This window comes from Colossoma macropomum, unplaced genomic scaffold (assembly GCF_904425465.1).
Source record: "Colossoma macropomum unplaced genomic scaffold, Colossoma_macropomum, whole genome shotgun sequence".
NCBI classification, from domain to species: Eukaryota; Metazoa; Chordata; class Actinopteri; order Characiformes; family Serrasalmidae; genus Colossoma; species Colossoma macropomum.
Genome location: NW_023494805.1, coordinates 29,261,083 through 29,270,421, shown reverse-complemented (window position 1 = coordinate 29,270,421; position 9,339 = coordinate 29,261,083). Strand labels below are relative to the sequence as shown.

General features: G+C 36.9%; 1 pseudogene; it reads right to left on the bottom strand.

Annotated features, from left to right (window-relative positions):
* Window positions 1–2,621: 2,621 nt before the first annotated feature.
* LOC118826518 lies at window positions 2,622–8,410 on the bottom strand (annotated as a pseudogene).
* Window positions 8,411–9,339: the final 929 nt, after the last annotated feature.

Here is a 9,339-nt window from a genome sequence, read left to right as displayed (position 1 = left end):
TGAGGGAGTAAGTCGGGCCGGTAACGTCAGTGTAGGTCATAAAAACATAAGTAAAGAATAATTAAATAATTAAAAATCTGAGAAGTAAACGTTTTCACGGTGTAACCACTATAAATATTAAAAGAGACGTACAATTAAAAACGCCACAGTAGTGGGCTAATTAAACGTCATCAGTCTGTGACAACGCTCTCAGGGCGCTTATCACACCTTTATCACTCCACCTGTATTCGGGTCTGCAGCAAACAGCTCAACCGTGTTCAGTTCACTGCTAACGGAAACGCGCTCTGTGATCAAACGAGGGAGTTCATCAACAGGGCAGGCTTTCCTTCTCTTCTAGAGGCAGGACGGCGCTGTACAGTCAGCATAACGACCGACTCTTTAGACACGGAGCACAAGCTGCTGTTAAAAACAACAGACGAGCCATAAAGTAATAAAGCTGATATGTGTTTTGATTTCAACGCATGGATCGCGGAGCGTATATTTGGTCGAGCATCAGCGACCTGAGCGGTTAAACTCGAACTGATAAACCAGTATAACGACGCTAATCCAAAAGCCCAGTATTTCAAATGAATCACAAAAACCCTCAAAAAGCCAGTGGAGTATTTTCAGTCAAAATACGATTGTCTTCAGCTCCAAATCACATCTACCTTGTACATATTTTTTTTTCTTTTCACCCCCTTTTGACATCACTACAACCATGTGGTTGACATGTTTCATGTTTTATAACATACCTGCAAATTTTGCAAACCTACTGACAGCCAGAATGGCCAATCTGACCTAATTTTCATGTTTTCAGTGTAAGCATTTAAGAAAAGAAAAATGAAGTTGTGTTTAAAAAAACCTATTTTAGTTTTCCGGTGGGCCGCTGTGCTTTGTAGTTATACCAGAGCCGGTTTATGAGGAGCCCGGCCACTCCCTATTCCTCCCGTTATATCAAAAACAGGACTGCTCAACAGCAGAGGGCGCCCGCGAGTGAACGAAAGATAAAATAGTTTCTAATTACTCGCCCAGAACGTTTCTTTAATTTTAGAAAGTAGAAGGATGTATTTCACTAAAAAACAAAGAAAACTCACCTATATGTTTCCTTTTTCTACAGCAAATGGGTTTTGGGCAGCAGGAGGCGGGCTTTACTGCTAGAGCGTGATGATTGATTGGCGAGCGGAGCAGCTCATTGGCTGTTCGCGCTCACTGACGTCATGAACACGCATGAGGTGCCGTTTTAAACTCCTATAACTCGAGTTTAAAAGCTCTTAAAAATATAACAGCGGTGTTAAAATATTTTATGATATTCAGTGTTCAGGAAATGATTGTATTCTTTTACATTAAAAATGTTTAAGCATTTATAAACTATGATTTTACTCAAATGCTCCATATCAACCCATTCATTTTGGACTCACTCGGGAGCGCCCTCTAGAGTTTGAGAAAACCGGAAGACATTGCAGAGCGGTAATTCTCCTCTCTACAAGTTCTCTGGTTATACACAGGTGGGAAAGCCCTTAGGGTGGAAAACTCCTGCATTAGAGAGAAAGGAGGGGAGTACTGTTCATGAGCTATTGCTGTGCTACCATCTAGTGGCCGGTACAAAATCCTGCACTGTGAACGAGTGAGAACAGTTGAGAGTGAATGGTGAAAGAGTGTAATTCACACAGCATAACAATCAGTACCTGTCATAGTGCGGTCTCACATTACACACCAAGCACTTTAAAGACACATCAGTATATCAGAGACTGACTGTAGGTGTGACAGAGCTTTTTACTGTCTGCGTTGCACAGGCAATACGGACAGTAGGACTGTACAAAAAACACAGTGTACATGTTGCAAAACTCTTTCAGTGCAAACTATTGTTACACCAATACTGAGTGGGAGTGTGAGTAGTTTCAGTGACAAGCTGTAGTCTGCTGAGGGTTTTCACTGGTGTCTAACAAATCCAAAAAACAGAAACAAGATGCTAATATTAGCCAACCTAGAACTGGCTCTGAAGTCCTGGATAATAGTTACTTCAAATTGTCTCTATATGTCAGAAAAATATATTAATAATGCTGTCGTGAAAATGATTTAATGTTTAATATATAAACAACCAATTTGTCACTTAATGATTTTGTCACGTTTATGGGAGCATTTTAGGGGCAACAATACAGGTTAAATGGTAGAACAGTGGTTTTTACCCTTTTTTGAGTCAGAACCATCCGAAAAATGTAGTTTAAGGTTTGTGACCCACCATCTTGACTCACCCCCTGAATGCTCTTCACATTTCTCTGCACAGGTGATGTGGACTTTGGGAATGGAAACTCTTCTCTTCAGTCTGTTTCTGTTGCAAACACTTGCTACATTTCCAGTTCTGCTTATAGCATGTTAAAAGCGAAGATTCATTAATGTTATCACACAAGATAGCCAATGAGAAAATGAGAAAAAGGTACTTTTGACTTTTTATGTTGAAATAATGAGCTATTAAATTTGAAGAAAGTAGTTATTTTAACATAAGTCTAGGTTTTGAGAAAACGTTATTTTTCAAGATAGTCACTATTATTTTGAGAAAGTAATCCATTATTTACATAATAAGCAAATATTTGAGAAAATAAGTCAACACAGGCATTCTTTCTATATCATTTTATTTTCAGTGTAACAATATTACCTTGATGCAACATTGTGGAGTAATGTTTTGCTTTGCACACTAAACATTCACTGAAAACCACAAGTAACAGTGCAAACCAGCATAAAACTTAAGAGACATCTCACTTGCTACTGTAGGCTTTACTCATTCCAGTGCTGCACAATGTTTCTTCATGTATACATTTAAGCAATCGCTCATAATATAGAATTAGTTTACATTTTACCAGATGTCACCTTTTCTCAAGTTTTTTGGAGACAAGTACAAGCTTTTTATTGGATTATTCAAATGCTTCCTTTCACCATTAACTCTTTGATCAGTGAATATGGAAGATTTTATTGTAAAGTGAGGAATACAGGGTCAATGTCCATAATTAAGGAGAGGCCTGAAGCTCAGGTGTTTGACAGTGCTCAACACTTTAGATATGCAAACCAAGCAATAAAATCAGTCAATCATCTTGTTTGTTTGATTTATTCCCAACAGCAAGTAACAAGAATTTAAGGAACAGGACCTGACATCACTGTGGTGAAGTTGTTGGGTCTCTGAAACAAAGTATATCTCTAACAGATTACATAGCAACTGACTCCAGAAATGTATACTGTACATGTACTTATTGTTTACATCTTATATTGCTTAAGATGTAAATAATGTAATATGTCTACTTTCACATTTAAGACTGTTACTTATGTAAATAATACAACATGTCTACTGTCACATTTAAGACTGTTACTTATGTAAATAATACAACATGTCTACTGTCACATTTAAGACTGTTACCTATGTAAATAATGTAATATGTCTACTGTCACATTTAAGACTGTTACTTAAGCTGGAAATATTGTTATATGTCTACTTTCACATTTAGGGCTGTTACTCAAGATTAAATGATGTAATATGTGAAATTTCACCTGTAATGACAGTAAAGGGAAATTTATCCCAAAAGTATTTTTGCCAGTTTTCTTACAATATTAATTGTTGTCAGTTTCCAGCCACTACATGTTTTTTGTTTGGATTTTTTAAAGTTTATATGAACAGATAGAAAACTGCATCTAAATTATTGAGTTGAACTGCTCCTCACTCACAACGTTAATACTAATATTTCACATTAAATCAACTGGTTTCATACTAATAAATTCTCAAAACAGGTTAATTTATTGGAGAGCATGTTTTCTGCATGTAACATCTGAAACTACAAGGAAAAGTTCCAAAGGATACAGAATTTGTTTTTTTTTTAAAAAAAAATCACTTCATAAAATTTTTTAAAGTGTGACACTAAACTCTGTGGTTTACGCCATGTGTACATGAGTTCAATACCCCTAAATTTTAATCATCCCTCCAATTGGAAATTTTGCTCTCATGGACTGCAGATCACACTTGGATGGTCTACTTCTTCATATATTTACAATGAGAGAATAAAGGTCATGTTACATCATGGTACTACACTTTCCTATGCATAGAATCAGAAATATTTTCCTACTCTTCTCATTGCATACTGTATAATTATTCAGTCTTTTATACGGGTGAGATAATCAGGGGAGCTGAGTTTTTACCCTTATCATTATTACAGGGGCTGAAGTATGGATAGAGTTTCTCAGTGAAAGACTGACCAGTGAAAGAGTAGATATGAGATCTGGACTCCACATCATAAAAGGAGACCAAACCCTCCTCATAATCCACAAACACCCCCACCTTCTGGGGCTTCTCTTTCACAAGGAGAGGAATGGGGTGACCAGCACTAACCTCATAATCATTTCCATTTCTCAGAACCACAGTCCAGAGTCCATTCACAGGGCTCAGTGTAAGCTGACCCTTCTTCTTAATGGACTCTCTGGCCACTCCTAAATCCCACTTAGTCTTCTCGCTTACCTGCACCTCATAGTAAAATCTTCCTGAGGAGAATCCGTCTTTTCCCAGGACACATGGACAAACCTCTTTGGGTTGTCAGGAAGATTCTGTTTTGTGTCTCCATGTGTCACTTGCTTTCCATCATCAGACAGGATGAGATGGTGATGAGCTGTATCAGCATCCAGAGTCACATCCACTGAGAGAAACACACAGTATTTGAAAGGAGAATGCAGCTAACAAAATGAATCAATTATCTAGTGGATTAGACTAGGTGGGCAAACTTCGAAAAGGGTTTTTGAAAAAAATATATTTGATACTAAATGAATAAGGGTACTTGTAAAGTATGATCAACAGTGGTGTGATGATGGTGATTTAAAAAATAGCATTTTAGAATATATATATGTATATATATATACATATATATATATATATATGTATATATATATAAAGATATAATGTTGTACCTGCATACTGTTGAATCTTCTTCAGTTCGGTGGAGACTAAATCCAAAAAGAAACAATATTAATCAGATTTTAAAGATATGATTAACAGAAACTAAAAAGAAATCTTTCATAGATCAGTAATCCAATGAACCAACCAATCACTTGATATTTAACATCCTTCAACTTAATACTTCTGTCCTGTAAGTTCCTCACCTGCTTCTCTCATTTTCTCGTTAAGGGTTTTACTGAGTTCTTCATTCAGACTCTTCTGAAGTTTTGACAGAGCATTCCTCACAGTCTCTACACTCAGATCAGGGTCAATACTGATGTCAGTCCAGTTCTTGGTGTGTGGAGGGGTACACAGTGATGGGTAAATCTGCAGTCCAGGAGAGAGGAGAAATCCCTCAGCATGGACAGTGTTGTTGTGTGATGTGCTGCATTGTCATTAAGCAGATAGAGGGACACTGACCTGTAGGAGGTGGAGGTGGTCCTCAGTGTGGGAGAGCTGCTCCACCTCAGTGTCTCTCCTCTTTAGCTCAGTGATTTCCTGCTCCAGCTCTTTAATGAGGTCTTCAGCCTGCCTCTCTGCTGCTTTCTGCTTCTCCTCCATCACCTTTACCAGCTCAGCCTGGCTTCTCTCAATGGAGCGCATCAGAGCAGTGAAGACTTCAACACTGTCTGCTTTCTCTTTCTCTGTGTTTCTCTGATGGAAGAAGATCGTTTCATTTTAATCAAATCACAGGGAATGGTGAGCATGTGTTTAGTACCAGTTTGCTAAATCCTACAAATGAACTTAAAACTAGATAATATCATAGATATTATAAAGCAACCCACTTTTCTGAGCTCTACTGAGTGTTTAATGTCTTTGATCTTCTTCAGTCTGTCTTGTATCATCTGCTGCACTTCTGTTTGTGTCTTCTCCAGCTGTGTCTGTGGACAGAAAGATAAATTATTAGTCTTTAGATTTTACATTTCAAAGATACAAATTGTTCCATTAGTTTTTTAAAGAGAATTTTATATAAATACATTTTTTAAAAGCATATTTTAAATAAGGATATTACATGTTCATCAGTGCATCTCCCACCTTCCTCTCTCCACTCTCCTCCTCTATAGGTGAGCCTTGTTGTCAGTCACAGTGCAGAACAGACACACACACATCTGGTCATCTCTACAGAACAGCTCCAGGGGTCTCTCATGCTTCTGGCATATGTAGTCCTCCAGGTTCTTCACTGGGCTTATTAGCTTGTGTTTCTTAAGTTTTGGTACATTATTATGAGGCTCTAAATGAGATTTACAAAAAGTCAGACCACAATCCAGACAGGATTTCAGGGCCTTCTGCTTCACACCAGTGCAGGCATCACAAAGAATGTCTGGCTTAATAAGACCACTTTTCTTCTTGAAGTGGTCCACAACCTCTCTCAGTGTTGTATTGATCTTCAGTTCAGGTCTCTTGGTGAATTTCTCTTTACAGAATGGACAGTGACACTGCTCACTGTTGCCCCAGCATGTTTTAATGCATTTCATGCAGAAGTTGTGTCCACATGGAGTGGAGACTGGATCAGTGAACACATCCAGACAGATGGAACACAGGAACTGATCTTCAGACAGGAGACTGCTGGAGTCGCATACTACAGTGCACAAGTGAAAAAATAAGAAGTCTTCATTCATTGTATCAGAAAATTATTGTAAATTATATTAACAGAAAATATACGAATTATCATCGCACCTTTTTCTTATACTGGAAGTGAGTCTCAAAAGTAGGCTACAAGTAATGAAATGGTTTAATGTTTTTTTCTAGCATTCTACGGCTCATAATCTACATGCAGGGCTGTACAGTGTGACAGTATTGTTTCAAGTTCAAGCTGAGGCATCCTCGCTGCATATACTGTATTTGCCACCTTTAGGTTCTTCTCTTTTTAGAATTAACTGAATGAATTAAAAAACACATATAAAATAACAGTGAGCAATGCATCACCTACTCTGCTTCCTATTTTTTTTTATACCTGCGTATAGCCCTGTAAATGCCTTTTGATTGCTGTTGCGTCTCAGCAATACCTTGTACACACTAAACATAAACCATCACTGGTTTTAATATACTGCTCTAATGTACATGTTGAGACAGTTTAGCCCTCAACATTGCATCAGGAATGTAAAAAGCATTTCATTCTTGTTAATAATCTGTTTTCACTTTGACTATACTGGACTGATACAGCCACAGTTAAAGTCAAGTTACCCTGAGCTGAAAAGAGAGTTGGAGAGTATAGCCAATTTCAAATGCTATATATGAATAATGTGTATATGTTAACTTATAGTTATGTGGATCAACCATGCTCCTTTTACCTTCTCTTAATTGTGGTGATGAGAATTCAGCCATCTCTGTCCTCCTCCTATTTTCAGGGAGACACTGCATCACATTACATCACATTTAACAGCATGTGTAATACAACATATCTGCCTACTGCCTTAAACATACTCAAACAAATATTATATCAAGCACTTTCACAAATGCACGGGAGGTCCTGCGACCACACAATACCTGCAACCTGTTCCCTTCATAACACTGATCATTGTCACAAGTCACAAATGATCATTCCCACTTTCTCACTGAATGTCATTTTTTTTGTTGAGGGTTTTTGTTGTCGTTGCTGCTCTCAGAACATTACATTATATTTTTTAGCTTAGCTCACAAGGAACAGTATACTGTGATCTCGTTGGAGATAATATTATACTTGCATTCCATTCCATTCAATATCAGTATTTCATCTGTTGATGATCACTTTCCCAGCGCTAAAACACTTTTCATCCGACATTGTTTACTAACGTCGATCACCCTGATGAAGCACACACAGGTAAAAAGTCTATGAATCTTCTGCAGAAGTACATACCTTTATTTTATTTCTTTACAGGTTTTGGAGTGTCAGAACTGTCTGTGCTTAAAATTCTCTCAGTGAAGAGGCTGGTCTTCTTGCATGTGAACTTCCGGATTAATTCAGTTTCACTTTCACTCAACTAGTGTGATGTCACTTCCTGCCTACATTATTCATATTACATTATTAGAACTGGAATGGGGTTGAAGTGGGGACAGTGCCTTTCTCCACATGCAGGAGATATGGAAAGTGTAATTTAATATATAAAAATATTGTTTTTGTTTGTTATATAAACTTACGTTTCTTAAACTCTTACATCCTGTTTTTGTTTGTACCTTTTATTTTTACTTGATGGTAAATTCATGTTGTAGATCTGCAATTTTCTTGTTACTATACTATTGTACTATTGTACTATACTATTACTATAAATAATACACATTCTTATCAAGTTAAATTCAAGGCCTGTATCTCACTGCAATACCTGCAATCCTTGGCTTGCTACTGACAATAATATTTTTCTACAAGCTCACTTTAACCTTGCTCAATGAATCAAAAATTATAAAATTAGGAATTTATATGTAGTGAGTGGACAAAATATAAGAAACAAAATATGAATAACATCAAACTTTGACTTAACTAAATTGCCATTACAAAGCCAGCCACACTAGTGAGTCACTTCATGTTTAATGCCAATTACCAGCGTCAGTGACAAGCGGTCTGACTATTAGCACTTTAATATAGATACAAAGTAGGTGTACTTGATAAAGTGAGTGTATTTCCAGCTCCTACCCTTTTTGAAAAATTCAACTGAAAGTGTAATAAAGTACATAAAAATATGTTCATCAAAACAAATAGGTTTAGTCAACATGGACACTGTCAGCCACTGGCAGCTTGATCACAAAATAGAACATGCAGATATGCAAATAATGCACTGTCAGAAAAAATGTACTGTTCACATACGTTTTTCATTCCTCAAGATACAAACAATGCAAATGTATCTTCAAAGATGCAACAGTAATTTTAAGCTTTTTAATTTAAGTTTGTGCAATTAATAAATGTTTCCCAGAGGAAGGGTACACATTTGTACATTTTCATAGCAATGTTTTAAAACATTAGGTTATCAAGATAAGAAAAACTGCTGGAGACAAGACAGGGTGTGTGTAGTTAATGCAACTTAAAAAAAAATTGCAATGGATTGTTTTAACATTATGTTCTCTAATTAAAGGTAATGAAGATGCACCCTTGAGGGTACCACCCCAGTGACAGTTTGGTACTTAGATATTGATTATCCATCAGACAGTAATACATTAGAATTCATTAGACCTCTAGAGACATTCGATGTAAAGCAGCATGTGGGCAGCCCCACCCACCAGCTAGGTCACATCCTGGATCTGGTACTAAAGATTTAAACACAAACATGTCCCTAATCTCTGATGTTTTCATTTCAGATCATTTCTGTATTTTCTTTCAAATCAATATTGAAGTAAGAAAGAAAGTGCCTGAAAGTTACTTTGAAAAGCGTTAAATTGTCAAGTTTAAAAACATTTATAATAGTTCAGTGAATGCAGCTCTGACT